Genomic DNA, 8,975 nt, shown 5'->3' with positions numbered 1-8,975 from the left:
ACCTGGCATTCTTAGACATGGCAAAAGCGTTCGATAGTGTTAACCACAGCACTATCGAACGTGCCATGTCGCGGAAGGGGATACCAGCCCTAGTCAGGTCATATATTATGTCGACGTACGACCGAGCCTTCACAAAGATTGAAGGCAGCGACGAGATGGCAGACAAAATATATATGACTCGTGGGGTCAAGCAAGGCGACCCATTATCGCCGATGCTCTTTAACCTGGTGATTGACGAGGGAATCGCTAGGGTAAAGGACACCGGCGTAGGAGTAAAGTTAGGCGATAGGACGGTATCAGCGCTGGCCTTTGCGGACGATTTGGTTCTAGTAGCACAGACGCCCACTGGCCTCCAAAAGGCAATGGACGTCATGGCTGAGACTCTCGCGGGGGGTGGGCTTCAAGTCAACCCAGGGAAATGTCGTACCCTCAGCATGGAGGTTGACGGCAAGCGGAAGACTTGGTACGTCAATAAAAATAGGACGTATCAAGTCTTGGGCAGCGCTGTCGGCTCCATGAGTGCTGAGGACGATTATAAGTACCTCGGAATTCTTGTTGGTGCCGGGGGTCGCCGAAAGTCTTATGGTGCCTTGCTAGAAGAGGGGCTAAGAAATATCACCAGAGCCCCTCTAAAACCCCAACAACGAATTGCGCTGCTCGTTGAACATCTGATCCCCAAGCTCATGCATCGACTTGTGTTGGGGGAAGTATATAAGACGCAACTAGCACGCATGGACAGGCAGGTGCGGGTGGCTGTTCGCCGCTGGCTCCGCCTAGCCCATGACGTGCCCTGTGCTTTCTTCCACTCGACACCTGGAGATGGTGGGCTGGGTATACCAGACTTTGTTTCAACCGTTCGGTTTAACAAACAAGCGCGGTTCGAGAAACTCCTCACCTCGGCTGACCCAGTAATTCAGGCGGCTGTTCGGGAGCCTGCAGTCCTGAGCAAACTGCAGCGCTGGTCCGGACCCGCATGCATTGCCGGTCACCAGGCGGGGGGTAAACTCGAACGTCAGCACGCATGGCGCGCTAATCTAATCAACACTGTTGACGGTGCGGCTCTTGCTCCATCTACCACTGTGCCTCAAGTGAGTAGATGGGTGAACAGCGGGAACCGTTTCTTGTCCGGTGCTGATTATGTGAAGGCCGTTCAAGTGCGGATAGGAGCCCTTCCCACCCCTGCCAGGGCGTCCAGAGGCCGTCCCGAAATAAACGGTCTCTGTGACACCTGCCAGAAGCCGGGTACGTTGGGTCATATCGCTCAGATGTGCCCACGTACACACGGTGGTCGGGTTAAGAGGCATGATAACATCTGCGCGTTTTTAGCCGGACGTCTGAGACAAAGGGGTTTTCAGGTGTCCTGCGAGCCCCGCATTCCGATTGTGGGGTCCTTTAGAAAGCCGGACATCGTAGCTTCTAAAGGAACGGAGACCTACATTATTGACACCCAGGTCTCCGGGGTTCACTTCCCGCTTTCGGCTGCACATACATATAAGTGCAGCTACTATGGTACCCCGGAAGTCTTACGAGGCGTACGGGAATACACAGGTAAAGACACCGTACATGTTACCTCAGCTACCCTGAGTTGGCGAGGTGTATGGTGTCAAGAAAGCGTGAGTGCCCTCAGGGGGTTAGGGCTGACGTACCGGGACCTAGAGGTGTGCAGCGTCAAAGCCCTAACCTGGACGCATTCCCTCTACAGAATGTGGTCCAAGGGCACAGGTTGAGTAGTCGGAGCCTGCCTCAAACATCTGGTGTCGGCCCACCGGGCAGGCTGAAGGTCATCTCCCCTTTGTTGGCTTGGGGTGTGCGGGATTAGGCTGTTCTCCCGTGGCCCCCACAGGCAGGTACCAGTTCCTGAGGGCGGGTGTCGGGCGGGATGGTGGACGCCTAGGCAGGGTTGTCCATTGCTACCGTGCGACGGCCGCACCGGAAGGTGAGCGGTGCTGGAAGGTCGCTGTGCCGATGTCGGCAACCTAAGTCAAATGGGACCCAAGAAGTCCGAACCATCATCGAACTGCCATCTCTAACTTACTTCGAACTTTGCTATCAGCATTTTGATCTATAATCTTCCTCTTATAGTATCCATACAGTTTTCCTATTAACAACTTCTTTCACTGTCTACACGTAGTTAGCCGACAGACCTACATCCTTGGCACTGTATATATAGATCTTCCCCATCGCACATTACTAATTGGCAAGTTTGAAAAAAAAAAAAAAAAAAAAAAAAAAAAAAAAAAAAAAAAAAAATCGCCTGGCCAGGGAGTGGCAGCTTGTCTACTGGATCGCGTTAAGGTAGGCTAGGGTCGGCTGGCCAGGGAGCGGCAGCTTGTCTACTGGATCGCGTTAAGGTAGGCTAGGGTCGGCTGGCCAGGGAGCGGCAGCTTGTCTACTGGATTGTGTTGAAGTAGGCTAGGGTCGGCTGGCCAGGGAGCGGCAGCTTGTCTACTGGATCGCGGTGAGGTATGCTAGGGTGAATTGGAGAGACGAAAGGTTGGTGCTCAGAGGTGGCATGATCACTCATCTTGATAATGTGTTCTCCATACTGGGTATCGCACATGAAGTTGTCCTGTCCTCCAACACTGTGAAGTGGAATAGAAGGTGGAGAGCGGTAACCTTAATGACTTAATATAAGTTATGACTGTGTGTGAAAAGGACTGAAACATGGCAGCAATGATGAATGAGGCATAGGGAATGAAATACCTGCATCAGAGTTTATTAGCAGCCAAATCCACGTCTCTATTCGCTGGTGACTATATAAGGGTATGGCTAAGTTTTGATAACAATGAGGTAGGCAATATATCTGGAAGTATCATTATCATTATTGTAACCACATTTTCATATTAAAGATATGCAGATTATGTAAGAGTTATGAAATTAGGCTTATAACTATCTAGACTTGACAATTGAAATTGAAAGTGGTGCACATTAGATGGTCGGCCTTGAAGGGTGATGGTTATCCTCCGGGGCAGCTGCGCCCTTGAGGTTGACCTGGCGGACGTCCAATTATCATCATCTATATGCATGACGTGGTGGTGGAGGAATATCTTCAGTCTGTCCTATCTCTTCGCACTCTTGGGTGAACTGCAACTGTGGCTGCTGTGCCGACTGGGCTGTGTTTGCCGCCACGATGGCTTAATACTCACAAAATCTTTTCTTTCCATTATTTCTAATTATAGTTTATCTTTATCATATCAGAATTATAATTTCTCTATTTTTCTATTCATTAGAATAAGTATGTAAAGGTGACTTGAATCACATATTAGATAGGGTTACAGGCCCCAGTGACCTTCATCATAGGTCGATGGCCGTAAAAAGCCAACCAACAACAAACGTAGTCCGGTAGCTTCGTGTTCTCCGCTTGGAGGTGATTGATCTATAGAAAGAGGTCTTATTCATAGCCAGGTTAATGAGTCATGGGAGACCATTGGCTGTAAGCACTGGTGAATGATTGGTCAACTATAGGTGAACATGGAGGTAAGCACTGGTGAATGACTGGTCAACTATAGGTGAACATGGAGGTAAGCACTGGTGAATAACTGGTCAACTATAGGTGAACATGGAGGTGGAGGTGTGGACAACTCTGTAGTTCCCATAGCAAGAAAATGTAGAATGAAGTCATTCGTCGTAACCTTTGGCTTATATTACGACTCGTTCAGGCGACAGCTTTTAATTGTTCACAGTCTTCTGGAACGTCTGATCCCGCCATATAGGTTATTACAGTTATATGGTTTGCCTCAATTAGTAACTTAACTCAACATGGGAATAATGACTACCTACGTTTTGTATTTGTAGTATACAAACAATAAGAGACCAGCTTTTGAAGCTCCTTGTGCTGGTCAATGATAACGAACACTTGCGTCTTGTTTACCCTTAAGTTTCACAGAACAAGAGTAGTAAAGGAAACATTGCTAGTGAGAGGTTTTTGCCCTCACAGTTGACGCCAATTTTAAGCATATATTCAAAGATGGATGATAATAGATTAACCTATGATGTACCCATGACTTAAGCTCTTATCACGACTCACATAAACACTGGTAGATGATGTTATATACAACATATCGTAATTTAACTAAATAGAAAAATATGCCTTAATGTATTCAAACCGAAATGGAAATTAAGATACCGTTCATTTCCAGAATTCCAGTCCAACAACGGGTTGGATATGACGACCTTCCGTCCACCGTCGAGGACCACGTCACCCTCAGTCGCCTGCTGACGTCGCAAGAGGGAGGGAGGAAGCCGTCATTAGAGCGCTCAAGCGTCTTAACTCAGGGAGGGTGGTACCTCCTTCACGTGTAAGTTTGATAGGGGGTAAACCTTCTTCGAGTCGAGGCGTGAACCACAGACATAAATGAATGACATGACGTTCGTGGCAGACTGGGACCCTCCCTCCGACTTGTTTTAGGATAGGGAGCGTTTGGTTTCTCCGGGAGTGCTATGCCCTCAGGGTATTATTAGCCGGAAGGCCATAGTTTTGTGTCAGAGTAAGTGACCGTAGCATCCCGGAGAGAGAGAGAGAGAGAGAGAGAGAGAGAGAGAGAGAGAGAGAGAGAGAGAGAGAGAGAGAGAATCGAATTTGGTTTGCCATGAAGTGAGCTACCGACACACGTGTGTTGGAGACGATGCTTATCGATGACTGTGGGAGAGTGAGAAAAGTTTTTGAGTTCGTCGAAGTAATGTGTGGTGAAGTAAGCTACCGACGTGTATCAGAGACTGGGCCACCGACGCCTGTCGAGAGTGAGGAACTCTTCCTTTTCACCTTTGTAGTGTGTAAGGCGGGAAGCCGCAATGCGTGTGTATAAAGGAATTAGTCGAAGTAGATGTCGAGGAAAGAACCAACGACGCCAAACTAAAGCGTCCCTTTAGGATATTTGTTCCAGCTAATGCCAGACGATTATAGTCAACTTGCATGGCGTATGGGTCGTCAAAGTAAAGCTTTACATTAAGATTGATACAGGCTAACGCTAGACGGTTTTATATTTATTTTGTGGGGTACATAGATCATCAAAGTAGGGTTTTACCTTGAGAATTTTCCTCTGGCGATTTTATTTAGCTGTTGAGGGCACCACAGGTAATCAAAGTATAGCCTTACTCTGAGTTTATGCTGACCAATGCCGAACGATATTTTGCAGCTCTATCGCGCTCCAAGGGTCATCAAAATAGTCTTCACTTTGGGAATTATATATTTTTGGTCCATGACTGGCGAGTATATTTAGCTTTTAGGGAGTGATATGAGCTTAAGGTATAAGGCAGGAGGTTGTGTGTTAGGGATCGAGTTGCCGTAGTCTCCCAAGGAGAGAGCCACTGCAGGGAGTGCAGTACCTTACGTTTCTCAGAGAACAGACCGTCGTAGTGCATTGTCGTACATCAGGACGTATGTATATATATACTCGGTAATAAGATGCCTTGATTAGGGCATTCAAGTGCCCCTTCTGCCTTGGACATTGTACAAAAAATAAATCGATCAGGACAGTTGGCATACGTGTCTTAGAAATCCCGTGGACAAAGGTTGTTTTAGGAAATACTTCCTTAAAAGCAGGACGAGCATATTGCTCATCTTTTAGTCTGGTCTGTTAACACTCTTCAGTTGATTCTGTGTCCACTTATTATTACACGTTAGGGAAGTACTATAGGAACATATGGGGGTCATTGGAAACCATCGGCGAAATACCATTTTCTATGGTGAGTGTGGTAAATGGTGATATAGGTTGGTAGTCCTGGCTACAGCTGTCCTGGGAGATGTACTGTCTATAATTGTGATAAAAATGTCGTATTTCCATCGTCATGGACAAAATGTGTTCTTAAGATCACACTTTTCTCAGTCGTGGTTTTCCATAGAAAGACTGATACTGGCATAAACAAAAGTCTTATTTCTAGCCAGGTATGAGTAACATTTGGAGATTAATGGTTATAACCAATGTAGAGTGAGTGATGAACTATAGATAGGTGTACTTGGTGTGTTTGACATCTCTCATTGTAGTTACCACAGCTTGAAAACGTATAGAACATTGGAACTGGGTAGACAGAGACTTCGAAGTGTATCACTATTCACTCAGGTGACAGCTTATGATTGTTCATTCTGGAACGTGTAACCCGCCATACACGTTGTTACAGTTAACATGGTTTTGGTAAATTGATAGTTTAGCTCATTTGAATGACGTTTGTTGTTTTAGATTTGCAATATAGAAACAGTAACAGACCACCGGGTCTTTCTGAAGTTTCGTGTTGCCAGTGGAAGAAATTAGAAACTGTGGTAAGAGTTCGCCCCACTGACTAACCTCCCCTATACGTGGTCACTTCACGCGTTCTCACACCAGCAGACCACAATAATAATGGTACATTTCCATTATAATTATCTGCTTCTGTGGTGGTTAGGTAAGATTTCCATAGGCTATGGTCGGCTGGGCGGGGAGTGACTGCACTGGGTCACGGTGAGGTAGGCTATAATAGGCGGGTGAGTGGTGGCTTCTGCACTGGATCATGGTGAGGTAGGGTAGGTTCGGTCTGACGCGAAGCGGTGGCTACTACTATACTGGGTCACGGTGAGGTGGCCCAGAAATGGCAGGCGAGTGGTGGCTTCTGTACCGAGTTAAGGTGAGGTAGGCTAAGGTCGGCTGGCCAGGAAGCGGCAGCTTGTCTACGGGATTGTGTTGAAGTAGGCTAGGGTTGGCTGGCCAGGGAGTGGCAGCTCGTCTACTGGATCGCGTTAAGGTAGGCTAGGGTCGGCTGGCCAGGGAGCGGCAGCTTGTCTAATGGATCGCGGTGAGGTAGGATAGGGTGAATCGGAGAGACGAGAGGTTGGTGCTCAAAGGTGGCATGATCACTCATCTTGATAATGTGTTCTCCATACTGGGTATCGCACATGAAGTTGTCCTGTCCTCCAACACTGTGAAGTGGAATAGAAGAAGGTGGAGAGCGGTAACCTTAATGACTTAATATAAGTTATAAGTGTGTGTGAAAAGAAATGAAGCATAGCAGCAATGATAGATGAGACATAGGGAATGAAATACCTGCATCAGAGTTTATTAGCAGCCAAATCCAACGTCTCTGTTCGCGGGTGACTATATACGGGTATGGCTAAGTTTTGATAACAATGAAGTAGGCAGTATATCTGGAAATATAATAATCATTATTGTAACCACATTTTCATATTAAAGACACGTACATTATGTAAGAGTTATGAAATTAGGCTTATAACTATCTAAATTTGATAATTGAATTTGAAATTTTCAACTTAGGCAACCGAGCGTGTCCATTCCTTGTGAACATGGCTGTGTTTTACTGCTGGCAGAGAGAACATGAGCGACAGAGGTAAACCCCCTCCAGCGAACGAGATGGGCATAAGACGTCTCCACGTTGAGCGGCAGGCGAATTTTGCACGACAAAGGAACTCACCACAGAACTCCCGAGAGGAAACAGCACACATTCCGAGTGAAACTTAGATTCTGGTCTGAAGCAGTGTTCACGGAGGAGATGTGTGTATCCAAGTCTCATGGCAAGGTTCACTCTTGGAGGAGAAACTGTACCAGGTAAGAAGTCAGTGATACGTTGCTGTTCAAAGACTTAGAACGTCATAGTTATGGTAACAAGAAATTCATGTGGATAACCAAAAGTTAATGATGGACTTTTTCATACCATAAATATAACTCCTACCGAATCACTATAATTAACGTTAAAATCATAATGTTTCAGAGGAACAAATGACTGAGCCAACATGAGGGAGGAGATCCGTTCGTCACTTTACCTGCTACATCTAATGGAAAGTGACATTACATGGTCTCAGTGACGTTTTCAACATTGGAGGAACGTTTCTTGCTGCCTCTGCGTGCGACGGGTTTACCTCTCCCTGCCCGGCCTCTCATTTTTATTAACGACATGATCCCCGTCCACACTGCTCGTGTTTTTCGACACTGGTCCCTAGGACAAGACACCCTACAGCTCCTGGACTAGGCCAGCAAAGGAGCGGACCTAATTGTCATCGAACATGTTTGGGCAGAAATGGTGTACACCTGGCCACCAGGAGGCGAGATGACTAGCCATTAATTACTGAACCACGTCCACACCCTTCGGGGGAATTCTTCAGGCTGGACGGTGTTTTGAATAGTACCTAAAAATTGAATTTCATTTGTCTTTATAAATTGATAGCTTTATCATTGCTTAATAAACATAAGTGGCAATAATAAGAGGACAATGTATACTTAAGCGATATGTAGAGGAAGATATATGTATGTTTATGATTTATTCACGCTGGTATGGAGGGTTGTTTATTCCCAGTTCAATGGTGGCCACCAACATTTCTGTTTGTCTTTCCAGCTGTATGGAATAGTTAACGAGTGATGACGATTACAATAAAATATTTGAACGGTTCATTGTGTTTGATTATATGTCTATTGTTTTTATGCTGTATCAAACGACGAACCTCCCACCAAGACATGGCAACGCAGCAGTGTGATACGAACGAAGAGTCGTCTGTATAGAGGAAGTAATTGATAATTTAAGTATCGGCCAACTTTACTTCTGACGAATGATGGAGTGTATCAATATCCTACCTACGAGAAGGACAAATCCATAGTGGTAGGAGTATCCATGCAAATATAACAATGGGGGATTTGTATGGCATAATTTTAACATTTCCATAAAGTCAGCAGTGTTCAGTTGAGTATACACCAAGTCAGCAGTGTTGAGTATACACCTTGCTGATCAGATACTTAACCATACTACAGCAACAGTGGTTTGCATTAACCTCTCGTAGTCTTCTCCTACCAATAGCTTTATAGATATTACCCCCTCTCTAACTGAAATGCCCAAGGTACATTTTGATTGTTAAATGAGGCATATCACTAGTCGACCATCGCAGAAGTTGATGGTATAGAGTTCTACTTTCATCCACAGAGGATAATGACACTATGTAATAGTTGTATACATATACCACATATATCTATAGATAAACATTGCTCTCGTAGACTTTTACC

At 45.7% G+C, this 8,975-nt stretch overlaps 1 long non-coding RNA gene across 2 annotated transcripts; it reads left to right on the top strand.

Moving 5' to 3' along the window:
- The first annotated feature begins 2,347 nt into the window (after positions 1–2,347).
- On the top strand, positions 2,348–8,603 carry LOC139761681 (uncharacterized). 2 transcript variants are annotated; one of them, XR_011715592.1, is made up of 4 exons: positions 2,348–3,521; positions 3,572–4,298; positions 7,295–7,532; positions 7,696–8,603. It is a non-coding gene; the product is annotated as an uncharacterized lncRNA (long non-coding RNA). The 2 variants fall into 2 exon arrangements; XR_011715591.1 differs by having other exon boundaries at positions 2,364–4,298; positions 7,696–8,601.
- The last annotated feature ends 372 nt before the right edge of the window (positions 8,604–8,975 follow it).

Source organism: Panulirus ornatus, chromosome 41 (assembly GCF_036320965.1).
Source record: "Panulirus ornatus isolate Po-2019 chromosome 41, ASM3632096v1, whole genome shotgun sequence".
In the NCBI taxonomy this organism is placed as follows: domain Eukaryota; kingdom Metazoa; phylum Arthropoda; class Malacostraca; order Decapoda; family Palinuridae; genus Panulirus; species Panulirus ornatus.
The sequence above is the reverse complement of the archived record's forward strand: the minus strand, read 5'-3'. Positions and strand labels throughout refer to the sequence as shown.